Source organism: Diceros bicornis (genome assembly GCF_020826845.1).
Source record: "Diceros bicornis minor isolate mBicDic1 chromosome 1 unlocalized genomic scaffold, mDicBic1.mat.cur SUPER_1_unloc_6, whole genome shotgun sequence".
Classification (NCBI taxonomy): domain Eukaryota; kingdom Metazoa; phylum Chordata; class Mammalia; order Perissodactyla; family Rhinocerotidae; genus Diceros; species Diceros bicornis.
The window spans coordinates 612,042-639,764 of NW_026690859.1; positions in this window are offsets into that span (position 1 = coordinate 612,042).

The following is a 27,723-nucleotide window of genomic DNA, read 5'->3' on the forward strand; positions in this document are numbered from 1 at the left end:
AGCTTTAACATCTCTGCTTTGGATTCAGGCAAAGTTCCCGGATAAACACGCCTTGGGATAGTCAGATGTACCATATTCTTTAAAAATTGGTTACATCAGTGAAAAGAACAGAACATAAAATATCCTGCTCATTAGCAAAAGATAAAATGCAAGCAAGACTTTCTTGTTAATTTTTTTCTGCTCATTCTCTTGGCTGTACTGTGCTCTTGAATGCAGAAACAAAACACTTGAATTGCCATATTCTCTTTTCCTGAGATTGGTAAATTAACTTAAAAGTCTTACTGAAACCTGTGGAGGAAAGATTAGCAGTTTTTCTGAATTATGTCATCCTTAAAAGTCTGGGCGTTGATCTAAATGAAAACAAGTCCTTGTTTATATTACACACTCCAATAGTTTACATTTCCGATTCCTGAATGTGGAATATAATGAAAACAACTGGAAAACCTGGTCATGGAAACTAGACCCTGTCACTATGTCAAGAATTTGCCTCCTTATGAATTAATGACACATGAATTCTTCAACGTTTTTGTAAAGAAAGGATGAGAATCTCTGCAGTGTCTCTGAATGTGGCAAGACAGGGAATTCTCGTTAGACCACATCCTCGGGTTCCTCTCTCGTGTTCAACAGGTCCGGGTGATAGTCCGTGTGGTCAATTGCAGCGCCGATCCCCAGTCCCCAGTGTTCCATCCTACTCTGGCCTGTGACCTCTTCAGGGGGTTCTGATGACACTCGTCCACAAGGGTTGGAAGGAGACATTGTAACGTGAGGATATTCCTCATCTTGAAACAAGGATTAATTGAGAGGAAAGTCTCTGGGTCTGTGTGCTCCAATGCACTGCTGTTGGGGTGTGGCTGCAGTGACCACTGTGCTCCCAGCAGTCCCCACAATGGCTGCCTCAGACATTTGATCTCCTGGTGCAACCACAGCAGCTGTTGACAGAGCTCGGCGCTCGTCGTTGTTAAATGTCTTCCATCAGATTTTGTGGCTCTGACCCTCCTCTGCTCACCCCCTTCCCATTCCTAACTGCTGCATTGATTGCTTTGTAGTTGTTTCCTAAGAGCCACTGTGCGTAACTGGATTTCACAGTGTCTTTAGGGACCCACCCTCACTACACGAGTCACTGTACAACAGCCACTTATCCTGGTGTAGCCCATGTTCGTCCTCTAAAGTGGAGCTGTGAAGAAGCCTGTTTACTCAGAGCTCCTCTCATTCTCGTGCTGCTGGGGCTGCTTATGAAGCTGGGCATCTCGTCTTTGGTCTCTTCACATTATTATTTTCATCGATTATTCTGACGTCAGATACGACTTTGATAATAATGTGGACAATGGCTGTCACAGGCACTTTTATGTATCTTCCCCAACAGCTCTGTGAAGTAGGCCTGTGATCCCCATTTTACAGGGGGGACACTGAGGCTCAGAGAGGTCGACTAGCTTCCTTCACACAGTTTCTTGGTGCATTTTGAGTCTCCACCTGGAACTCCGCCTCTCAGGTGTGTGCACTTAGCTGGTTTTCCACTTTGTCCCTCTCTGCCAGCCTCACCAAAGGCACACGGCCCATCCTGTGTCCATTGTCTGCTAGTTGGCAGTCACCTTTCACAAACAGGCCCTGGGTGGGGAGTGGACTAGCAGGGCGTTGTCGTCCGGCATACCCTGGGCAGATTCTAGGTTTATTGCAAGAGCTGGAGTAGTGGAAGATACTGACCATCACTCACCTGCAAGGTTTCTTATGTAGAAATACTCCACTGACTTTTTGCAGGTGTCATGTCTTTTTGTCTTCATTGCTCCTCTGGGCTTTCTCCTACAGTCCGTGCTGTGCAGTAACATAGAGTACAGAGACTGGTGATCATAATACTGTTGTCCTACACCAAACGGTCACATCACTCATTTTTCTAATTCTGAAAGAATTACATATTTGTAAAAAAAGATAAATTACACAGATCTATGTAGAATAAAGAGAAACCTACCACTTCCATCCCTTTCCCTGCAAACTCACTCCCCTACTCAGAAGGAACTATTGTTAAGAAGTGGCAGCTTATTCTTCTGGACATTTCCTATGAATTTATAAATACATATAAAGAATTTTTTAACATAAATAAATTACATAACTACATCGTTTTGCAACTTGCTGTTTCCCAAAACATATATCATAGACGTCTGTCCTTATCAGTGCACGTCACTCTAACTTAGCTTTTTAGAAGTTTTAGAGCTACTCCAAAGAACAGGAATACCATGATCTGTTTATTTCTTCTTTGATAGAGATGGGGTTATTTCCAGTTTCACTATTATACATAATGCTGCAGTAAGATCCTTGTATGGAATTTATTACACTGCTATTCAACTGCTCAATTTGCTTTGTTCCCTTTTAGTCAGAGACTATGATATATTTTTAACAATTTTATGGGAATTATTTTATAGGGAAATTAATTTTATCTCTGAATCAAGACATTTATGGGGAAAGTGCACTTCAAGGTCATCCATCTCAGTATTCTGGAGAAAAATCCTGAAACTCGGAAGATATTATGCTTGCTGCATCACATTCTAACAAGTCACGTTAACAATTTAAAGTTGAATGTTTGGGCTGGCCCAGTGGGGCAAGTGGTTAAGTGTGCGTGCTCTGCTGTGGCGGCCCAGGGTTCACGGGGGCCCAAGGTTCGCGGGTTCTGATCCCGGGACTCACCGATGCACTGCTTGTCAAGCCATGCTGTTGCGGCGTCCCATATAAAGTGGAGGAAGATGGGCATGGATGTTAGCCCCCTGCCAGTCTTCCTCAGCAAAAAGAGGAGGATTGGCAGATGTTAGCTCAGTGCTGATCTTCCTCACAAAGCAAAAATAAAAAACAAAATAAATAAGTTGAATGTTAGTATAGCCCCTACAGTCTTTGTTCAGAAGAAGGATGACTTTTTCCTGTCTTGAAAACTTCTGACTCCAGGGGCTCTCAGTTGGGCTTCAGAGAGGATAAGATGTTGGTGTTGTATCTGTTTCTCTTCAGCTGTAGGCTGCATCTTCTAAAGATCATAGAATTGAACATGGTCCAATGTATATATATGATTTGGGTCAAAAACTCAAAGTAATGAACCCAAGATAGGAATCTATAACTTTGGTTCATTTTTAAAGTTTTTATTTATTTATTTTTTTCCCCAAAAGCCCCAGTAGATATTTGTATGTTATAGCTGCACATCCTTGTGTTTGCTGTATGTGGGATGCGGCCTCAGCACGGCCAGAGAAGAGTTGCGTCAGTGCGCACCCGGGATCCGAACCCGTGCCGCCAGCAGCAGAGCACGTGCACTTAACCGCTAAGCCACGGGGCCGGCCCTATAACTTTGGTTCTTAATGAAGTGATTCCTTTGATATCCTCATGCCTCTGTGATTACTAGTAAAAACTCACCTATGGATGAAGAGATATGGTTCTGCTGGCAATGTCTGGCTTGAACATCCATAGTTAAGGCTGCCACATCCCTAGGTAGATTAGACTTGACCTCTCTATGACTGCTGCCCTTGTTCTTTGACCTGGGAAAAATAAGAATTTACAAAAACTGTTGTTACTAGCACTGAATACCAGAAATGCCCATTAAAGCGTGAGTTTGATTTGGTAAACCAAAGGGAGTATAAGCAGAACAAAATCTTTAATATCTATGAAATTTCAAAATGTTCTAATTTTTTTAAATGTAACTCTATTTTTGCAACAATGCAAAATGTATATATATGAATGGAATATCCCTCTGTCCACTTCTTAAGATGTTTCCATTGGTTTGATGGATTTATCCTCTAATCAGGATTCCAAGTGTGAAAGAACATCTTGATATTTCAAAGAAAAGAAGCCGTTGATATTTGATTTTCTTTTAGCTTGGCATCCTACAGGTTTGAGAAATAAATTATCATGTAATGATACAATGATTCTGAAATCTAATTGTTAATTAGAGGGATGTAAGGGATGATTGAATGGTGGTTCATCCCCATGGTCAGGGGTATTGTACACATGGACATGTAAACACGATTCAGGCTCGATCTCCTGGGTTACATGTAGATCCAGAGGTCTTGACAGTGGCTTCAGAGCAGCTAACTTTTGTCTATTTCTCCCCTTCCTTCTCTCCAGCTTATCTCAAACAGTCCTGACTATCATGTTTTAAAATAAGACCAATTATAGTTATTTACACGAGCTTCTTGTTCATTATTGAAGAGTAATAATCAGGCATAACATTAAATCATTTAATCTACCTAAATAAATTAGTTGTTCCTTTCAATTGATTAGAACACTAAAGTTGGTTCAGAGTTTGATATTCACCAAGTGTGTTAATCTGCTTACAACCGCCATGTGCCTCACTCCTCTTATTAGTGTATCTTTGGCCCATCACAAGATTTTAATGACTCAAATAATCATAAATGAAGATAATGCACTGTCTTTTTGATGACCGGGAAGCACATGGGTCCATTTTGGAAATAAGCCCATCTTTGTTTGCTCCCCATGGGAAGTCTCTTGTCACTAGGTCTCTAGGTGGCTTGCACAACCCCTAGGTCTGCAATAGCTTTGTGCCTCTCCTTCTATTTGGGGTAGAAATAAAAGAGGTCAGAGAGACTTATTAAAGTTTTGGTTGCATGAAGCCTTCTATGAAGACCATCCATGCATATTGTTCTGGATAGCTCTCTGTTCCTAAGATTACTAGTTATTTTAAGGGTGTGTCAGAAACTGTGAAAGGTCTGATGTTTTACCTTACCTGCAAACCAATAAGTTAGCCTACAATGGTCTTACAGATGCTGGCAAAAGACACGAGACCCATGTGTCAGAGACAAAGGACTTAATGACACAACAATAGCAGTGGCCAGATCAGCATTTGCACCGGTTCATTAATTCTCACTTCCTACAGGGTGATACACAGTGGGCCAGGGGACATGCAGAGAGATGCAAGATCTCAGAGCCTAAGGAACTCAAATCATTGATAACGGGCAGGATGTCTGCTAACCTTTGCCCTGGGGGAGGTGTTACTTTTATTATACTGGGCAGTAAGCAAGGCTGCCCTTTGCTCCAGAGGAGGACACTATTTCTATCTTCCAAGGCTGACAGCTCTACACACATCCTTCAAAAGACAGCTTGGTTTTACTGGCTTTCAAAGATAAGCTTGAATGAGACTTGATCATCATTCATTCCTTCTGTTTCCTTTATTGAGTTTGGACAAATATGCTCTTTTCTCTGTAAAGTTCACTAAATTTATTCACACATAAGGGATGTTTTGGTTTTATTTATTAAGTTGAAATTTTCTTATTAGAGAAAATGATGAAACTATTATGGGTTGGATGTGAAATTATGTTTTTTCAGGAAAAATGTGAAAGTAGATCGGTGCTCGTAGAACTTTGCCACAAGGAGCTGATAGTAACTTAAATGATTTTAATTTAAATACTTTTCTGTACAACTTTCTTCCATCTTACATCATCCTCTCTGCTTCCTGTAATTCCCATATTGGAATGGGGCAGTTTCAGGGATTCACTGAACTCATATACAGTATTCAAATGGTTTTGTCTGTTGTGTTTTTTTAATTGAGATAAAGTTGACATACAACATTAAATTAGTTTCAGGGGTACGACATAATGATTCAATGTTTGTATATATGTTGAAAGGATCACCACAATAAGTCCAGTTAACATCCATCCCCATATAGAGTTACAAAGTTTTTCTCTTGTGATGAGGACATGGCATATTTCAAGGTGCAGAAGAATCAACGATGATGTCATACTTTTCCATATACAGCATGATGAATTTGCACATAAGCATACACCCTTGAGACTGTCACCACCATCAAGGCCACAAACATAGCCATCATCTCCCAAAGTTTTCTCTCACCTCCTTTATTACTATTATTCTGCTGTAAGAACTCTTAATATCTACTCTATTAGCATATGTAACGTATGCAATACAGTCTTGTTAACTGTAGGCACTATGCCGTATCCTAGATTTCCAGAACTTATTTCTCTTGATAACTGAAACTTTGTATTTTTGAGCATCAGCTCCCCATTTCTCCATCTCCCCAGCCAATGGCAACCACCATTCTAACCTCTGCTTGTGTGAGTTTGACTATTTTAGATTCCACAAATAAGAAAATATTTGTCTTTCTCTGTCTGCCTTATTTCACTTAGCACAATGTCTTTTAGGTGCATTCATGTTGTCAAAAATAGCAGCAATTCCTTCTTTTTTCAATGTTGACGAATATTCCATTTCTTTATCCATTCATCCCTCAGTGACGTTTAGGTTACTTCCATATCTTGGCTATTGTGAATTTGCTGCAATGAACATTAGAGGACAGATATCTCTTTGAGACACTGATTTCAATTCCTGTGGGTGTATACCAGAAGTGGGATTGCTGCATTATAGGCTAGTTTTCATTTTTGGAGGAAATTCCATATTGTTTTCCATAATGGCTGTACTAGTTTACATTCCCACAAGGGTTCCTTTTCTCCACATCCTCACCAACATTTGTCATCTTTAGTTTTTTTGATAATCGACATCATAACATGTGTGAAATGATAGCTCATTGTGGTTTTGATTTGTATTCCCTGATTTGTGATGCTGAACAACTTTTCATACACCTGCTGGCCACTTGTATGTCTTCACTGGAAAAATTTTACTCTGGCCCCTTGTCCATTTTTTAAATTGATTTGTCTTTTTGTTTTTGAGCCAAACAAAAAAAGGGAACAAAATTTCCAGGCATTATGGGTGCTTCCCAGTTGATGCATAATGGCTTTGTATTTACAGTGGTATAAAAAGATCATGTTTCGTGCTTTTTCTTCAGCTTGTCATAAGACCAGCAGTAGCTGAGACACGGCAGATAATCGGGATCTTCTGGGTTTGGAGGTTTACAAAATAAATGAGTGGTAAGGAATTATTTATTTTTCCAAGGAAATTATTGTGATCATAGTCCATGGAATCCAGGATTGATAGGTGTAGGAGAAAATTAAGGTGAGTATCGTTGATCTGGCATTACTACTGATCTTGAGGGACAGGTATCTACTGTATGAATGTTTGAATAAAAATATTAAAGATCAGGAATTTGTGGTGAGTGAATATGTTTTCTGAATTATTTACTTTTGAACATAACCATTTGGATTATGTGAACATCTGGGATATGGGAGTAACTTGCTAACAGGTGGTGGTTGATAATGTCACTATTGATTTAACCTCTATGAACACTAAGTGGTCAATGGATTAAGCAAATGAGTAGACAGAAAATACAGAAATGGTAAGATTTGGGATTTAGTAAAGGACTGGGGGTCGACTGTCCTGAGAGAGAGTGCCAGGACTTGTGTGGTTGCCAGTGACAAGGAAAAGAAGAGAATAGACCAACACTCAAACAAGGAGGGCGTGTTAACAGGATGGAGGGGGGAAATGATCTGGAGGGGCCTTGAGTTTTGACCTTGAGCTTTCTGTTCTTGATGCAAATCTGCCTGATGACATCCCAGGACACAGGTCAGATATATCCCGAGAGCGTAGATGGAGGGTGGAAGTACAAAACAACCAGGATAATTGTCCTAAAAAGGCAGGCTTCCTTTATCATTTGACCCAGTTTCATGATTTGTTTTTATAGGGTAAGAGGAAAAGAAGGATGATAAGTCACGTCTTCACAGAAGAAGCAGCATAACTGTGGGAACCAGTCAAAACCAAAGCCTGGCTTAAGCATTTCCATTCTTTTGAGGCTGTTCAGTGACATATTCAAGAGGCCAGTTACTAGAATCCCATCCTATCCTGGCAATGACGGGTCTCTGAGAGGACAACTTGGACCATCCCCACCAGATCTGCTGGCCTGAGAGACCGCAAGGACTCCAGGCTTGCTGCAGCGCAAGACAACACGTAAGTCCTTTCAATCTTGCCAAAACGTTGTAAAAACTTGCACCTAGTCACACAGTTGAATCCCTGCCATGTGTGCTCGCAGGTGATCTGCATTCCAGGTCCCATTCCCACACCTGCTGGTCTTCAGATTTGGCAGAGATGATTCGAGGAACTGATCTGTGCATTCCACAGCTCCACTGTGGAGGTATCAGGAAGGAGGAAGGGCAGTGAAGAGCACAGGAGCGAGACTGATGATAGCACTGATGGCGGACAGACATGCTAACAAGGCAGAGAAAGTGAGGGTCTAAGAAGGCCATCCTGACAGCAGATGAAATGGAGCAGGCACCTTAGTGAGGTCTCTTGACAGTGTCCCTAATGTTTCCTTGCTTTGAGCTCTTGAAACTTTAAAATATATTGATACTTTTCTTTTATTAAACTCTGCTTCAAGACATAGAAATTATAGACAACAGTTTCTTTCTGAGGTGAGAGGTTGAGTTTCAGGTGAGGAGAGAAAGATCTTCCTTTTTCATGCTATTCTCTCATGTTCCTTTACTATGTATATTATTTATTGCTACTTTAAAGTCAGCAGCGAGTTATCAATGTCACGGGATGATTCAGTTTTTCCCCTCACAGTCACAGTAAAACCTACTAAAAATGGATTATTCTTTTTGTATAATATTCCAATAGAGTCTAAAATATTATTTCAAACACATTTTTGAGTCTATGTTCTCAAATTAGATATTTACTTCTAGGTCTCCATTTTTCTGTTCTCTGTTGCATGCTAATTCAGAGTTGCATCTAAGGAAATACCAGATTTCCCTCAGTTTTTTAGATCCATATGTGTTGGAAATTTGATTCATGGAGATGAACATGGCAGTTGGGGGATCGTGCTATTATCAAAGGAGATCTTTTCAGCATCAGTAATGCTGAAAGAACCCACTGCTTGTTGGGATTTAATTGACTATTTGAGGGATCAAGCTTTCACTGTTGGCACTTCTCTTTCTCTTTGGAGGGAAAGTACAGCTTTCCCAGTCTTTCCGTTACCAAATCACTTTCCTGGGTGGCTGGGCCGTGTCAGGAAGGGTTTGGGATGCCGGGAACCAGGATTCATTTTCAGCTTCTGGTTGTCCTGGGAAGACTTCCCTGGCAGAGTGCAGCCTGTGTGTTTGGGTGACACTTGCAGCCATCAGAAATGAGGGGATAACTCACAAGTGCTAAGTGGTTCATCTGGTCCTTGCCTTACAGGGTGTTCCCAAGGGATGAGGTTCAAAATGCCACTTGGTAACCATTTGAAAACTCCTAGTCATCGGGCGGGTTCTCGGTGTGAGCTCAGAGCAGTGTCTGTTCACCACCAGATAGGAAGCATTTCAGTATTTTAATTGGTAAGTCTGTGTTCATGCACGTCCATGGACAATCAGTTCAGTGGCATTCTGTGCTGGAGCCCCCCACACCCCTGTCATGCCTCATCTTTGAAAGCTCCAAACAGTGTTCACACCCCAGCAGGTGGTGGTAATGTAACAACAGCACAGGACTGGGGACAAAAACACAAAAACCCAGGGACGACACAGTTTATGGGCTCGGGCCCAATTGCCCCATTTGGACGAGTTGGTAACATCAACACTTAGTGTGTAAACTGGAGGATTGTCCAAGACCATGGACCTCAGAATGACCCAGGCTCAGAAGTCACCTTGGACAGCAAGGGACAGTGTGAGGTCACTCACTGGCCAGGATTATGGACCCTTATACTGGCAAAGTAGAGATCACCCAAGATCCATCAGGACAAGCCAGGGAGGAGGCTTGGGGCCTTCTAGGGAATGTCTGCCCTAAAGGGAATTGCATAAGGAAGACAGGGGTGCTGAAAATCCTAGTTGACAGGGAGCAGTCATGTTTATGGAACAAAGCCCAGCAGTAGCCTTAAAAGCTGCGTCACAAATCTTTCCTCCTGGATACAGAACAAGCAAGAAAAGGAATTCAGAGTCCTGGACAAGGATCCCAGAGGGATTCAAATCTAGGTCAGGGGTGAACATGGAGCCCCTAGAGGGGCCTCAGGAGCCAGGTCCTGCCTGCCTTTAGTACACTTGCAAATGAGCTTCCTTGGGCCTTGTCCTCTCCAAGTGTACGTTTTGATCTTTTTACATTGTTTTCCCCACTTAGAGCTGATGCAATTCCAGAGATTGAACCAGAAAACTTCAAGTTTCTAAAATTTAGTCAAAAGAAATCTCAAAAAGAGAAGCAGAAAACGTTCCCTGTTCCTCAAGAATGGAGAAAATCAGCCCCTGTCTGTGGCACGACATTGTCCTGGGTAGTGCTGTTTTAAAGACACCCACATTTCAGTGGTTGTTGCTCTGCCTGTGAAAGCACCTTCAACCTTAAAAATCCCAAGAGAATGGGCGGGGGCCACGTCTGCTCTTGGAGGAGCTGAATGATACTGAAATGAACTGATCTTCAGAATTAGGGGGACTTGGGAGAGTCCCCACTAACCAGGGAAGGGGCTGACCCTTCTCCCTTCGCCCACATAAAATAAGCTGACGACCCAGGAGAGTTCGTGATTCAAGGAGAAATGTGAGATTCAGTGTATCACTCACATGCCTACAGAAAACGACAGAACCACACCACAACTCCCAGGCTTTAAAGGGAACAGGACTTTAATATAATATTGAAATATGGCATTTATAATTTACAACAAATAACTACTGTCCCTCCCCAATGTGTGAATAGGTGCTGGGGTAGAGACATCAGGGAGCTGGGGTAGGGTTATGTCCTCTCGCATGGGTTTCTGGGGACCTCAGAGATCAGCTTACAATGCTCCAATTCCCATCAGGTGGGAGGAGCTGGCCCAGTGCATCGAAAGCCTCGCAGCTGTGTCCCTGCAGCTGAGGATGGGGCTGTGATCAGCCACTGGTACAGGGCTGGGTTTTGGGGCCTGGGGACTGAGTAGAAGAGTCGGGATATCCTGGGGGGCCTCCCTCAGAACCATGGCCCCCACCCTGTCCCCACTGCACTGAGTGCTCCAGACTCTGTGCTCAGTGCTGTCAGCCACCAGTACCCCATTTGTCCCTGACATGCAAGAGATCATTTAGTATCACCTATTTCACAGAGGAGGAAATGGAGTCTCAGGAAGCTGAAGAGAGTCACCCCAGTCACAGGACTGCTCAGTAGTGGAGCTGGGATCCCAGTGCCAGCTGTCCGACTCCCCAAGGGCACGTTTAGCACGAAGATTTACTGAACCCCTAAGAGTCAGTCACCACGGCCAAGACACTCACTCACCCCTGACCTTAATGATGGCGGGTTCTTCTTATCCTTGAGTATTCTGCTGGCCAACTAGGTCTGGGGGTCCAGCTGGCAGGACAGGCTGTAGCTACAGGACAGAGAGGCACCTGTGCGCCTACCAGGAGCCACACCTCAGGTGTCCCCCCACTGCCTGCCCAGCAGCTGGAGTCTAGGTGTCCCAGAGGTCGCCATGCAATACGGCCTGGGGCTGAGTGGGGGGCCACGGAGACAGGCTCTGTGGACTGGCCAACAGGGACAGTCCACCCCTGCCCTCGCCCAACTCCTGCCTGGCCTCAGCTATCATTCTCGTTGAGCAGCTACATGACCTGGAACCAAGGCCCGAATCGCTCCTCGGGCTCTAGGTTGTAATTCTTTGCATCCACCTGGAGCACAAGGATCTGTCTCATGACTGGGTATTCCTGGGACCAGAGGGAAGGAGAGGATGCAGATAGGGCCTGGGTGGGGGATCCTTCATGGACCTTTTGGGTGGTGAGTAGTGGGGCAGGGGGCCAGTCCTGGGAACCCTCCTTCACTCCAGTTCCATCCAGGCTCTACCTGTTCACAGAATGGGAATACTTAGCCCCTCCTCCAGGAAGTTTTCCTTGAAGCCATCCTCCACTCAACCCACCCGCCAATTGGTTGGGTCTCCCACTTCTCTGTTATCAAACTCTTCCACTAAATGTAAGATACAGGTCGTGGAGCAAGGGACTGTTCTGCCCAGAGGGTCTCTGATTTCCTCCTCCTTCCCTTCCCCTGCAGGAGGTGCGGCAGCTGTTCACTTCAGTCCTCTTCTCAGGTTGATCTCATTCCCCTGGAAGGCAGACAGCCAGAGTCCATAAGACAGAGCATCCTACGCTGACTAGCCCCCTATGTTCAACCCTTCTCAAGTTGCACTACTGCCAGGTCACCAGAGGGAGCCGGGCATGCACAGAAAACAGGACTTGGACCTAGGCAGGGCTCTGGGCTCCAGAGAAGCAGGACTTGGGGGAGAGGCTGAGGGACCTGGCAGCACAACCCTCTCTGATGACAGACTTAGAGGCTGAGGCCTCAGGCAGACAGGACTGCTCAGCCACTTATGTGCTGCCTGACTTGGAGGGGTCCGAAATCTCTCTCCCTCCATGGGCAGCGTGGGAGGGAGACGCTGAGTCCAGCTCAGATAAAACCTCAAGCAGCTGTACCGTCAGGCAGCTCTGAGCTTCCCCAGCCTGAGGAACCGGAATGGGTGTCTCAGGTGGAGCCTCTGTTCACTCATCCCTAAGATGGGCCTGATGCTCGAGATCCCAGGGGTGGCTGAGAGGCTCTTATGACAGGAGATGTGCCAAGTTCTGAGATCTCAGATCTCAGTTCGGGGACTCCCCATCCCAAGGCTCAGGATCCTGGTCCTCCCTGCCTGGTCCTCAGGTGCACCCACCTCGAGATTATCACCCATCAGCAGGTGCAGCAACAGCAGGTGACCAAGGAAAGTGCCAAGATACGGGATGACACTCTGTGACATCAGGGTGTGGGTGGGATGAGTCCTTGCTCTCAAGTCGGCCCCCTGCGGACCCTCCCCTGAAAAGTACTCACCCTCAGCCCCTGGCCCACCCCAGTGTTCCCACGGGGAGCAGCCTAGGACGCTTAGCAGCCTCCCCTCAACTCCTCCTCCTTTCACAGCCCAAGAACACCACACTCCTCCTCCTCACCTCCCAGGGCCGGCTTCTGGCAAATCACAGGGTGTGCGGTCCCTGGTCCTCCCCACAACAAACCCATCCTGCACCAGCTCTTCCAGGCCCTCCTCCTGGTCACTTCTACTGGGGGATTCAGGCACTGTGGCACCAAGAGGAAGGGGCCTCCTCTCTTGATTTGAGGGCATCCAGCTGGGAGGGCAGAGGCCCTCCCCCACAGGCACACTCACCTGCTGCTGCTGCTTCTCCTGCACTATCTGGAGGCTGATCTGCGGGGGGGCAAACGTGGATGGCCCCTGCATCCAGGGTAGAGGAGCGTGTCAGTAAACCCATAGTCCCCTCACCCCATTTCTCTCCTGCACCACTGTCCTCTGACCCTGGACACCTGGCTCCAGGCAACTGGGACCAATAGCTCTCCATCGTCCAAGGTGTTGTGATTCTAGAACAAGCCAAGCTCCAACTCTCACTCTGGGTGTGAGCTTGAGCTTTGGGCCAGGCCTCACCGAGCCTGTTTCCTCATGTGGAATGTGTGAGAACTCAAGCTACCTCACAGGTTCTCCTGAGGACTCAGTGTCACATGACATTGTTCTCGCCCTCACCCTTCCAGGTGGAGCAGGCAGAAAGCTCCCACAGTCCTTTCTTCCCTCTTACCTCATCACCACCCTGTGTGGCCTGCAACTGAGGCTCAACTGGGGGAAGACTGGCCCGCAAGTTCACTCTCACATTTAAGGGTTCAGTTTGGACTGAGAGCCTGAGTTTCTTTCTGTCTGCTGGCCTGGGCAATCTCGTGCTTCTCTCCTCTCTAGGCGTCCACATTGGGCAGCCCGAAAACACTGGTATTTGATTCCTCAGTTACAAGGATTCGACAGAGTGAGAGAGAAAGAGAGAGAGATGGAACATGAAAGAGGGAGTAAAAGGAAGTGAGAGATTTTTTAGTTAAAATTTAGACAAGACATCCCATGACTTTGGCTGTTATTATGTTAAGAAGCCAGTTACTAACTACTTAGTGGTTCCACGGGGATGGCTATACCATGGGTGGGGCTTACTGGGTATCACTGTGGAGATTGCCCACCTCATAGGCCAAGACGAGACACTTGGGTCGCATTCACCATTAAACAGGAAACAATTGAATGGTTTTATGCCACAGGATGGCAGTATCTAAATTTCCATTAGTTTCAACACCCTCATGATGCTGACCTGAAAATGAGGCCAAGTTGGAAGCGACTGTTCCAATATCACATTGCTAGAACCCAGGTCTGTTTTGAGTGGTGTTCTGTGCTACCTGTCAGCCCTTCTTGTTATTCTTCCATCTCTAAGTTTGTGCCTTAGGTACGTGTGACACCAGCCCACAGGGGTAATAGATATTGTGTCATATACACCGGGTGACATCCCTAGGAAGTAGATTCTAGCCTGATCCCCATGGTGCAGGTTTAGAGACTGTGGAGGAACTGAGAGGTACAGGGACATTCTCAGGATGAAGAACTGGTAAGAAAAAAGAGGTCTGCATTCATCTCTGTCTCCTCAAAGCTAAGAACCGACTTGGGTTTCCACGGAGCTGTGGCTAGGGCCATGTAGGCTCCTTGTGTACAGTTCAAGAGATGACATGGGGGAGGAGGGTTAGCAGCCAGGGCACAGGGGGTAGCTCTGGACAAGTCAGATTGAGGGAAGAGGCCCAAGTAAAGGAATCTTGAAAAATGACCTCACTTCCTTGGTCATAGAACTCAACAGATCTTAGAACTCTGGTAACCAGGCACCCACAGCCCCCCATCCAGCTCACTTGACTGGAGACAGTCAACAGGAAAAAATATTTTGTTGTTGTATCGCAACGTTTGGAGGATCTAGGCTCAAAAAAACCCAGAAAGAGAAACTTTTTGGTTGTTGCCGACGTTGGCTCAGCCCTCATCCCCGACGCCTCTGGGCGTCTGGCAGGAGGCAGTAAAAGGTAACACGGGGCAGCCCAGGAAAGGCTAATGCAGGCCAGGACGCAACTGTGATCCCACTTGATCAGCCCCACACCCCTTACCCTTCATCGTGTGTGTGTGTCTGTGTGTGTTTGTGTGGAGGGGAGAAGGCAGGGTATGAGGGGCAGGCCATTCCTGGGCAGGAGCTGGTTGTTATGTGTCGGAAACATGGTGGGCCTGTCATGTTCATAGACCAGGTCATGGCTGGCAGCATGAGAAAGTGAGCTCCTCTACTCTTATGTTATTGAGCCATAGAGGCTTCATCTCTTTTCCTGCCTGACCACAGTTCTTTGCAGGGATGTCCCTCTGTGACTGAATTGAGGAGCAGACTTTCTCTTGGAGGATGACCCCAGTGGCAGTGTGCATGCAGCTCCTGATTCCTTCAGGCCCAGCTCCAGAGCAGTCTTAGCAGAACTCCAGTCAGAAGGTCATCGAGGAGCTGCCCAATGGTTTCAATTTCACCAACTCACTAGGCAAGGGGAAGGTGCCTGAGGCCACAAACACCATCCAGTGCTGCTCTGAGATGAGAGCAGGAGCAGAGGGTCTCCACACTCAGGACCTTGAGATGACCAGTTTGGACCAGAACTAGGGCATGACCAGACTGGGGCTGTCCCTTTTTCAAGCTAAAGGGGATGTACACGCAGGTAACCTTGCCTGGTTCGGAGCTGAGCTGTCATGACCCTCTTACCCTTACCCGGTGTGAGCTTCTGGAGGCCACTGAGGCAGAGGCAGAGGGTAAGGGGGACTGCAGGCTGGATATTCCTGGAAGGGAAGTGGGATCTTTCCTGTGTTTAGAAGGACACATGGAAAGTCAGCTATGTGGGTGAATCTTTCTCTTTATCCCACTGTAGCACCAGCTGCAGAGCTCCAGCCAGTGGCAGAAGCAGAGCAGTGGGCAGTGGTGGAGGTAGAGCTGGCTACAGCTCCATTCAAATCACACTTTCTAGCGCTGGAGTCGGCGTCTCCTCCATCAGCAGTGTTGGAGCGGGAGCAAGGGCCAACATCAGCTCCAGCAGGAGTGGGAGCTGCATAGCTGGAGTCACCTGGACCATCATTTCTAGTGGGAAGTCCGTCTCCACCTGTGGCTGTTAAGGAGCATGAGAAGAAGCCCAACCTCACGGCCTTCTCTCTTAAGCTGGTGGTGGAGCAGTTGACCATGATGGATGCAGTGAGCAGCTGGGCTCTCAGGGCGGGGTGGAGCAGGCCTTCCCTCTGCCATTGTTGCCCCAGACCTGATCCAGACTCCCATGATCTGTGCCCAAATCCCAGGTCCACCCCTTACCAACCATATGACCTGGGCAACTTCTGGAACCCCCAAGCCTTTGCTGTCCACCTGCAGACCGTCGAGGTGGACATTAACAGGACCTGCTGCACAGAGTGGCTGTGCCGGCTCCATGAGGTAGAAGAGATGGAAAGCTGGGCAGGGCCTGGCCCATCAGTGGTGGAGGGGAACTCACTGTGTGCAGCCAGGTCTACGGTGGCCCAGCCGTCTCCTCAGGAGGCTCAACAGCCTCAGGACTTTACACCTGATGTGTGCTTCACTACAAGGGAGACAGACAAGGCCAGTGGTTGTAGCTGCCACGGGGGAATGCGCATCAGAATGGGGTGTGGGACCAGAGCGGAGATCAGGGTGGTGGAAGATACCCCCTTGGCATGAACAGAGTTGAGCCACCGTCTGGAGCTTGGAGTTATCCAGGATGGGCTGGGTGCAAATGCCCCTCTCCCTTCCCTGTCGGGATTGGGTCCTGGGTCATCCTGTGCTGGGTACCCTTGGTGGACAGTGAAGAAAACCCAGGGACTCTCGCAAGGCTCAGGCCACATCCCGAGCTTCCTGAGCTCCAGCTCTAAACTGTGACACCTGTGTCGGACTTTAGGGGCTGTGGACAGAGAAGTGGCCTGTGGCAGGGCTGGATGACACTCCCCCTGTTCCCCAGGTGCTCTTCTGGAAGGTGGTGCCCTCTCAGTGCCTGGGATCCACCTGGCACAAGAAGAACAAGCTTGGTAGTGAGCACTAGACACCCACCATCCAGGCCACCATCGACCAGTTCAGAAGGGTGGCCAGCCTCGTCATGACCACGTGCCTCGGGGACCCGATCATGACAGCCCAGGACAGGGCGAGGGTGGTAGAGCACTGGGTCCAGGTGGCCCAGGTGTGCCATGGGTGGCCCAATGGAGCTCCTCTCTGTAGACTTGGGAACTGCCTCTCCACCTTTATCAGCTCCCAGCATTGAAGTGTGTTGTCTAAGCTCCTGCAAGTCCTTAGTCCCTTCCTGCCAGGGACCCACTGACCTTGACACCAGGTCCCAGTGGGAGGATGCTCACTTCCTACCTGGCTAATTCCCTGAGTTGAGCTAAACTCCTCCTCCTTGTTAGTGTTTCTCTCTGGCTCCTAAATGTCCTTCTGGGGCTCCCTGAGCATCTGTCTCATCCAAGAGGGGAGATTTAAATAGAAGGGGACTGAAGCTAGAGCAAGCGGGGCTCCAGTGCCCAACCTCACACCTCATTCTCTTCCCTTACTCAGGAGTGCGAGATCTGGAAGAACTTCTCCTCACCCCGCATTGTCATCTCTGCTCTGCAGAAAACCTCCACAAGCTACCTGAAGAACACATGGGGGGAAGTTTCCCTGTGGATAGGCCTCTCTCCATAGGAAGACCAGGATGGATGGGGAATCTCCTGCATGACTGCCATTGGCGCCTCAGTCAGCCGGGAACTCCTGGGAGGCAGCAAATGCTGGGGACAGGGCCTGGGCATCGGCAGTTTGTCTCTAAGTCTCCTGGTGTCCTTAGTGAACCAGTTCTGCTTCAGGACTCGTTTTCCCTAAATGTCAGCTACTGGGTTGAGCCACTTTGGAGATTTTCAAGTGTTTATAACAACAGAACGTTATGGCCAGTTGAAACTCATAGTGGTCAGAACAGAGCTGCTCTGTAGAGCTTGGGAGTGGAGACCCCAGTGACCAACAGGAGAGTCCCCTCCCAGTCCCATGAGACCTTAGCGCTCAGAGGAGCCCAGTGAGAACACTCCTCCAGGCAGGTTGAATCTCTTGGGTTCTCAAAGAAAAGGGATTTGCACTCAGACCCCTCACATTATACCTAAATTTATCCTTCCCTCTTTCCCCTCCCCTCTGGTAAAGCTCTCAAAAACTTAAAGAACTCTATCGCCAAGACGAGTCCTTGAGCAGAGAACTGATGACCAAGATAGAGTGGAGGCTGTGGGTCTGGAAAGAGAGGAGAAGAGAGAAGGGCAGGTGTACTGGGCAGGCTGTGGGTTTGATTGTTTCTCACTTGATCTTTCTCTGATACATTCCCGTCTATCTTGTCCAGGTTAACAAGCAGAGGAATCTGTTCCGCCCATGGGCAGCAGGGTGCCATTTTTGGGCAGGAGGCCCTGGTCATGGGACACAGTGGTGTTGGCTGGGCTGTTCCCAGAGGAGTTGCCGAGCTGGTACCATCAGCAGGTCTCTGACTTCCGTGCACGTCCATCCTGCTGGATGTAGCTTCTTCCAGGCTGTTGCGGTGGGTTTAGCCCTCAGCCTAAACCTGTCCTCAGGAAGCCAGGCCCCTGCTGCTCCTTCTATGTTCACCATGTCTGCGAAGACGTGACTATCATCCTTCTTATCATCCTTCTTTTCCTCTTACCCTACAAAAAACAATCATGAAAGTGGGTGAAATGATAAAGGAAGCCTGCCTTTTTAGGAGAATTATCCTGGCTGTTTTGTACTTCCACCCTCCCCCGTTTCCCTGGGGATAGATCTGACCTTTGTCCTGGGATGTTAACAGGCAGATTTGCATCAGGAACAGAAAGTTCAAGGTCAAAACTCAAGGCTACGCCAGATCATTGATCCCCCTCCATCCTGTTAACACCGCTCCTTGTTTGAGTGTGATTCTATTCTCTTCTTGTCCTTGTCACTCTCAACCGCACAAGTCCTGGCACTCCCACTCAGGACAGTAAGTCCCCATTCCTTTACTAAATCCCAATTCTTACCATTTCTGTGTTTTCTGTCTACTCATTTGCTTAATCCATTGACCACGTGGTGTTCATAGAGGTTAAATGAATAGTGATATTATCAACCACCCCCTGCTAATGACTTACTCCCATATCCCAGAGTTCCACATAATCCAAGTGGTTATGTTCAAAAGTAAATAATTCAGAAAACATATTCACCCACCACAAATTCCTGATCTCTAATATTTTTCTTAAAACACTCATACACTACATACCTGTCCCTCAAGATCAGAAGTAATGCCAGATCACCAATCCTCACCTTAATTTTCTCCTCCACCTATGAAATCCTGTATTCCATGGACTATGATCACAATAAATTCCTTGGAAAAATAAAAAAATCCTTACCGCTCATTTATTTTGTAAACCTCCAAACCCAGAAGATCCTGATTATCTGCCATGCTGCGGCTACTGCTGGTCTTATAAAAAGCTGAAGAAAAAACACGAAACATGATCTTTTGGTATGACTGTAAACACAAAACCATCTGCATCAACTGGGAAGCATCCATAATGCCTGGAAATTTTGTTCTCCTTTTTTTCTGTTGGCTCAATAACAAAAAGAGAAATCAATTTAAAAAATGGGCAAGAGACCACAATAGACTTTTTCCAATGAAGACATACAAGTGGCCAATAGGTCTATGAAAAAGTGTTTGGCATCGTTAATCATCAGGGAATACAAATCAAAACCACAGTGAGCTATCACTTCACACTTGTTAAGATGGTGATTATCGGAATAACTAAAGATGACGAATATTGGTGAAGATGTGAATAAAAGGAACCCTCATGGGAATGTAAACTAGTACAGCCATTATGAAAAACAGTACGGAGGTTCCTCCAGAAAAGAAAACTAGCATATGATCCAGCAATCCCACTTCTGGTATACACCCACAGGAATTGAAATCAGTGTCTCAAAAAGATACCTGTAATCTAATGTTCATTGCAGCTAATTCACAATAGCGAAGATATGGAAGTAACCTAAACGTCACTGATGATGAATGGATAAAGAAGTGGAATATTCTTCAACATTGAAAAAAGAAGGAATTCCTGCCATTTTTGACAACATGAGGGACCTAGAAGATATTATGCTAGGTGAAATAAGGCAGACAGAGAAAGACAAATACTTATATGTGGAATGTAAAATTGTCAAACTCATACAAGCAGAGGTTAGAATGGTGGTTGGCAGGGGCTGGGGAGATGGAGAAATGGGGAGCTGACTGTCAAAGGATACAAAGTTTCAGTTATCAAGATAAATCAGTTCTGGAGATGTAGGATATGGTCTAGTGCCTTAGCTAAGAAAACTCTATTGCATACGTCACATTTGCTACTAGAGTAGATACTATGAGTTCTTACCACAGAATGATAGTATTAAAGGAGGTGAGAGAAAACTTTGGAAGAAGATGGATATGTTTGTGGCCTTGATGGTGCTGACAGTCTCAAGGGTGTATACTTATGTCCAAATTCATCAAGCTGTATATAGAAAAGTATGACACCATCGTTGATTCTTCTGCACCCTGAAATATGTCATGTTTTCATCACAAGACAAAAACATTTGTAACTATGTATGGGGACGGATGTTAACTGTAATTATTGTGGTGATCATTTCAATATATACTCAAACATTGAATAATTACGTTGTACCCCTGAAACTGATATAATATTGTATGTCAACTTTACCTCAATTAAAAAAACACAACAAACCAAACCATTTCAATATTGTAAATGAGTTCAGTGAATCCCTGAAAGTGCCCCATTCCCATATGAGAGTTATAGGAAGCAGAAAGGATGAAGTAAATGGAAGAAAGATGTACAAAACACTATTCAAATTAAAATCACTTAAGTTGCTATCAGCTCCTTATGGCAAAGTTCTGTGAGCACTGATCTTCTTTCACATTTTTCCTGGAAAAGTATACTTTCAGATCCAACCCATAACAGTTTCATCATTTGCTCTAATAAGACAATTACAACTTAATAAATAAAACCAAAAGCATCCCTTATGTATGAATAAAGTTAGTGAACTTTACAGAGGAAAGAACATTTTTGCACAATCTCAATAAAGGAAACAGAAGAACTGAATGATGATCAAGTCTCATTCAAGCTTATCTTTGAAAACAAGTAAGACCGGGTTGTCTTTTCAAGGATGTGTGTAGAGCTGTGAGCCTTGGAAGATAGAAATAGTGGCCTCCTCTGGAGCAAAGGGCACCCTTGCTTACTGCCCAGTATAATAAAAATAACACCCCTCCCAGGGCAAAGGTTAGCAGACATCCTGCCCGTTATCAAAGATTTGAGTTCCTTAGGCTCTGAGATCTTGCAACTCTCTCCATGTCACCTGGCCCACTGTGTATCACCCTGTAGGAAGTGGGATTTAGTGAACCAGTGCAAATGTTGATACTCTGGCCACTGCTATTGCTGTGTGTCATTAAGTCCTTTGTCTCTGACCCATGCATCTCGTGTCTTTTGCCAGCATCTGTAAAGCCATTGTAGCCTAACTTATTAGCTTGCAGGAAAGGTAAAATATCAGACCTTTCACAGTTCCTGACAAGCCCTTAAAGTAACTAGTAGTCTTAAGAACCAAGAGCTATCCAGAACAATATGCATGGATGGTCTTCATAGAAGACTTCATGCAACCAAAACTCTAATAAGTCTCTCTGATCTCTTTTATTTCTACCCCAATTAGAAAGAGAGGCACAAAGCTATTACAGACCTAAGGCTTGTGCAAGCCACCTGGAGACCCAGTAACCAGCAACTTCTCATGGGCAGCAAAGACAGATGGGCATATTTCCAAAATGGACCCATATGCCTCCCTCGCATCCAAAAGACAGTACACTATCTTAATTTATGATGATTTGAGTCATTAAAATCTTGTGATGGGCCAAAGATACACTTATACGAGGAGTCAGGCACATAGCAGTTATAAGCAGATTAACACACTTGGTGAATATCAAACTCTGAACTAAACGTAGTGTTCTAATCAATTATAAGGTACTACAAATTTAGTTAGGTCAATTAAATGATATTTGATGGTATCCTTGATTATCACTCTCTAATAATGAACAAGAAACTCACGTAGATAACTATAATTGGTCTTACTTTAAAATATAGTAGTCAGGACTGTTTGAGATAAACTGGAGATAAGGAAGGGGAGAAATAGATAAAAGTAAGCTGCTCTGAAGCCACTGTCAAGACACCTGGATCTACATGTAACCCTGGAGATCGAGTCAGAAGGCTTTGTGCCTAGATCCCCCTGCACTGTGGTTCTCAGGGATGTCACTGCTGAAGCAGCTTCTTGAATCGTGTTTACATGTCCATGTGTACAATACCCTTCACCATGGTGATGAACAACCATTCAATCACCTCTTAGACCCCTCTAATTAACAGTTATATTTCAAAATCATTGCATCATTACATGATAATTTATTCCTCAAACCTTTGGGATCCCGAGCTAAAAGAAAATTAAATCTCAATGGTTTCTTTTCTTTGAAGGACCAAGATGTTCTTTCACACTTGGAATCCGGGTTAGAAGATAAATCCATCAAATCAGTAGAAACAACTTAAGAAATGGACAGAGGGATATTTCATTCATATATATACAAGGTTTCCACTGTGGCAAAAATAGTGTTATATTTTTAAACATTAGAATTTTTTGAAATTTTATAGATATTAATGACTTTGTTCTGCTTATACTCCCTTTGGTTTACCAAACCAAACTCACTCTTTACTGGACATTTCTAGCATTGAGTTCTAATAACAGCAGCTTTTTTAAATTCTTATTTTTCCCAGGTCAAAGACCAAGGGCAGAGATCATCAAGAGGTCAAGTCTAATCTACCTACAGATGTGGCAGGCTTAACTAGGGATGTTCAAGCCAGACATTGCCAGCAGAACCACATCTCTTCACCCATAGGTGAGTTTTTACTAGTAATCACAGAGACTTAAGGATATCAAAGCAAATTCTTTATTAAGAACAAAAGATATAGTTTCCTATTTTGAGTTCATTACTTTGAATTTTTGAACCAAATCACATATATCGATTGGACCATGTTCAATTCTATGATCTTTAGAAGACACAGCCTACAGCTGAAGAGAAATAGAAACAACACCAATATCTTACCTTCTCTGAAGCCCAACTGAGAGCCCCTGGAGTCAGAAGTTTTCAAGACAAGAAAAAGTCATCCTTCATCTGAACAGAGAGAGTAGAGGCTATTCAAAGATTCAACTCACATTGTTAACATGACTTGTTAGAATGTGATGGAGCAAGCATAATACCTTCTAAATTTCATGATTTTTCTCCAGAATACTGAGATGGATGACCTTGAAGCCTAGGCTCCGCATAAATGTGGTTATTCAGTGATAAAATTAATTTCCCTATAAAATAAGTCCCATAAAAGTGTTAAAAATATACCATAGTCTCTGACTAAAAGGAAACAAAGCAGATTGAGTAGTTGAAAGCAGTGTAATAAATTCCATACAAGGATATTATAGCAGCATTATGTATAATAGTGAAACTGGATGTCATCCCTTTGCTATCAAAGAAGATATAAACAGATCATGGTATACCTATTCTTTGAAATACCTCTAAAACTTCTAAAAAGGTAAGTTAGAGTGATGTGCACTGATAAGGAGAGAGGTCTATGATATATGGTTTGGGAAACAGTAAATTTCAAAACGATGTAGTTATGTAATTTATGTTTAAAAAAAACGTTGTGTATTTATAAATATATAAAAAATTTCCAGAAGAATAAGCCACAACCTCTTAACAATAGTTCCTTCTGAGTAGGAGAGTGAGGGGAATGTTTCACTTTACTCTACATAGATCAGTGCAATTTGACTTTTTTTACAGTGTGTATTTGTTTCATAATTAGAAAAATGAGTGATGTGACCATTTGGTGCAGGGCAACAGTATCATGTTCACCAGTCTCTGTACTCTATGTTACTGCACAGCATGGACTGTAGGAGAAAGCCCAGAGGAGCAATGAAGACAAAGAAGACATGACACCTGCAAAAAGTCAGTGGAGTATTTCTACATAATAAACCTTCCAGGTGAGTGACAGTCAGTATCTTCCACTGCTCCAGCTCTCGCCATGAACCTAGTACCTTCCAGAGTAAGCCAGAGGACCACGCCCCACTAGTCCAATCCCTGCCTGGAGACTGTTTGTGCAGGGTGACTGTCATCAAGCAGACAATGGACTCAGGATGGGGCGTATGCCTTTAGGGAGACTGGAAGAGAGGCATAAAGTGGAACACCAGCTAAATGCTCACAACTGAGAAGCGGAGCTCAAGGTGGAGACACAAAATGTACTAAGAAACTGTGTGACGTGAAGGAAGCTACTCCATCTCTCTGAGCTTCAGTGTTCCCCCATGTAAAATGGGGATCACATGGCTACTTCACAGAGCTGTTGGGGAAGATACATAAAAGTGCCTGTGACAGCCAGTGTCCACATTATTAACAAAGTCATACCCGACTTCAAAATAATCGACGAAAAGAGTAATGGCAATGAGACCAAAGACAGGATGCTCAACTTCATAAGCAGCCCCAGAAGCATGAGAATGAGAGAGGCTCCTAGTAAGCAGGGTTCTTCACAGCTCCACTGGAGACGATGAACATGGGCTACACCAGGATAAGTCACTGTTGTACAGTGACTCGTGTAGTGAGGGTGGGTCCCTAAATACACTGTGAAATCCAGTTACACACAGTGGCTCCTAGGAAACAACTACAAAGCAATCAATGCAGCAGTTAGGAATGGGAAGGGGCTGAGCATGGGAGGGTCAGAGCCACAAAATCTGACGGAAGACACTGAACCACGAGCGCTCAGCTCTGTCAACAGCTGCTGTGGTTGTACCAGGAGATCACATGTCTGAGACAGCTATTGTGGGGACTGCTGGGAGCACAGTGGTCACTGAAGCAACACCCCAACAGCAGTTGCATCGGAGCACACAGAACCCGAGACTTTCCTCTCCATTATTTGTGGTTTTAAGATGATGAATATCCTCATGTTACAATGTCTCCTTTCAACCCTTGTGGATGAGTGTCATCAGAACCCCCTGAAGATGTCACAGGCCAGAGTAGGATGGACACTGGGGCTGGGGGAGTGGCACTGCACTTTTACACACGGACTATCACCCGGGTCTATTGAACACGAGAGAAGAACTCGAGGATGTGGTCTAACGAGAATTCCCCGTCTTCCCACATTCAGAGACACTGTAGAGTTTCTCGTCCGTTGTTTACAAAAATGTTAAATAATTCAAGTCATTAATTCATAAAGAGGCAAATTCTTCACATAGTGACAGGGTCCAATTTCCATGACCAGCTTTTTCAGTTGTTTTGATAATATCCCACGTTCAGGAATCAGAAATGTAACTTATTGGGATGTGTAATATAAACAAGGACTTTTTTTCATGTAGCTCAACACCCAGGATTTAGGGAGGACATGAATCATGAAAGCTGCTAAACATTCCTCCACAGGTTTCAATAAGACTTTTAAGATAATTTACCAAGCTCAGGAAAAGATAACTTGGCAATTCAAATTTTTTATTTCTGCATTCAAGCGTACAGCACAGACAAGAGATTGAGGAAAAAAAAATTAACAAGAAGGTCTTGCTTGCATTTCATCTTTTGCAAATAATCAGTATATTTTATGCTCTGTTCATTTCACTACTCTAATCAATTTTTAAAGAATACGGTACATTTGACTATCCTTGGGCATGTTTATCCTGGAAACTTGCCAGAATCCAAAGCAGAGATGTTAAAGCTGACGGGTTTCAAATGCTGTCCAGGTGTTGTCTACCATGAACATACCTCTCCCAAAGCTGGACCATCAGTCTCTTCCTGAAGGATCAGAGTCATCACTCATGTCCCTGAGAGACTGGCCACTCAGGCCGGCGCTGAGATTAGGTGATCAAATACTTAAGCTATTCTCATCTTAAGGATGTTGTTTTGGAGGCCTCTGCACTGGAATGGGTTAGTGAAAACGGCCTACTAGATACTTGCCTAGGAATTGTGTTGTTCCCCTCTGCTCTTAGCAGATCCTGGGGAAACCAATGATTAACCCCAAGGATGCCTCAACTTCCACATCTGTGAAAAAGGCAAACAACAGCTAATGTTACCCCCAGCAAACTCTTAAATTGTGCTTGCAAGAGGGGCCACAAGGGCGAAGGTCTCCCAAAAGCTGATGAAATGATGGCACTTTGGCTGGAGAAGGCAGAGGTCAGCAGGCAAACTGGAAAGTTTCTAGGATGTCAAACCAGTTCCCATAAGCACTTTAGAGAAGCACCTGACATTGGACTAGGTAGGAGGCTGTAGATAGACCCACAGGCATGCAGGTGGGAGGAGGAATCAAGCAACAGAGGGAGGTGGTGGGGAAGAGGCGCGAGTCCAGCTTCAATTTTGGACAGAAGCAGTTGCACGCTGCAGGCCCGCGGCTGCCCATGCAGCCGCCACACCCTCCTAACTCCCTGGTCCCTCTCATCCCGTCACATCCCTCTGGGACTCAGTCCAGTTGGAGCGGGTGCAGGGCCAGAGTCCTGATTCAATGGGGGTTTGGCCCTTGGCCAAGCTCACATTGCCCTGTTCCTCCCCCCAGGGCTACGCACGGCCTCGTGCCCAGACCCTCCTGGGAGTTCTAGTCTTGCAGCTCTACGGGCTGCCAGCTGGGACCGGTTAAGACAGAAAAGCTCCCAGCATGCACAGCTCGTGGCCCCGACTCGTGCCTTGTCTCTCGGACCCTGGGCCCCACGCCTCTGATTCTCCACCCAACTCTCTTCTCTATACCACGCCCGTTCTCCATGCCCTGCCCACCTCCCAGAGTATACGCAGTGTGGTTGGGCTGCATCCCTTGAGGCCGTTACTCAGGTAGGAGTGGGGTTCACCAGCATGACTATTGCTGAGGTTGCTTGCAGCCCTGGTGGAAGCTCCCTGGCCAGTATTTGAAATGTAAATTCAATATCTAAAATGGAAATACCAGGTGCCTGGGATCCTGGAATTCGCCTTTTCTAGGCCACCTGTCATACCATCCCCTCATCCCTTCAGGCTGCCATGATCCTCCCTCTGGACCCATGGTCAGGGTTGCTGCAGAGATCCTCCCTTTGGACCCAATCTGCTTGAACGGCCCATACCTTGGTCAGGATTCTTAGAAGGACTGTCCTGAGCCATGTCATAAAAAGGAGAAAACATCACATTGGACAGCCCCAATTCCTGCATTGTACAGTCAGGAAACTCAGGTGCACTGGTAAGTGACCCCTAAGCCGCTTCAGGGGACCACACACATGCCCCTTCTCCCACGCTGCACACAGGCTGGTTCACTGGACTTCCTTATCCCTCTGTGGACCTCTTGGCCTCTTTAACATAGGCAACAACACCGAAACTTCCCTTTGGTCCTTCCCACAGGTTTAGGCAAGTTTGTGCAGGAAGGTAATATACAATTTCTGCTCTACAATAGGGCTGGCTCCCTGGGAACTAGTTTTAATATCCCTGTTTAAATATACCCTCAGAATCACATAATAATTTGTAGCTGTGGGGGGTTATGGTGATAATTCTCTGAAGTCGTTTTTCCATTTAGCTTTTCTGATTGATTCCAAATACTACAGCACCACATGCTTCTCAGACTGGTGGATGCACAGCTCCACTTCTTTGCAGGGAGGACTCACAACAGCAGAATATCCATGGCCTGAATTTCTGGAGCATCGGTATTACTACAAGATTTGGAACAAGCAAAGTTAGGTCATTTCCAAGGTAAGGAATTAAAAACTTAACACTAAGATGAGGTGAGAAAGTCATATGCCATTAATAATTGTCAGTAATATGTGCCTGAAATGTCAGACTGTCTCTGAGAAAGAAGTCTGAGACCCTATTTCTCATTGTTTTAAATAGGAAAAATTAGAAGGCATAGCAAATCTATTGAAAAACTCTACCAATTTCCTAAGTCACAATATGGCACCTAGACATAAGTTACGAACATCATGTACTCCTCATTTTTTTCCTCATTCAACCCAGTCCCACAGGTCTTGAGTGCATGCTGTGAACAAG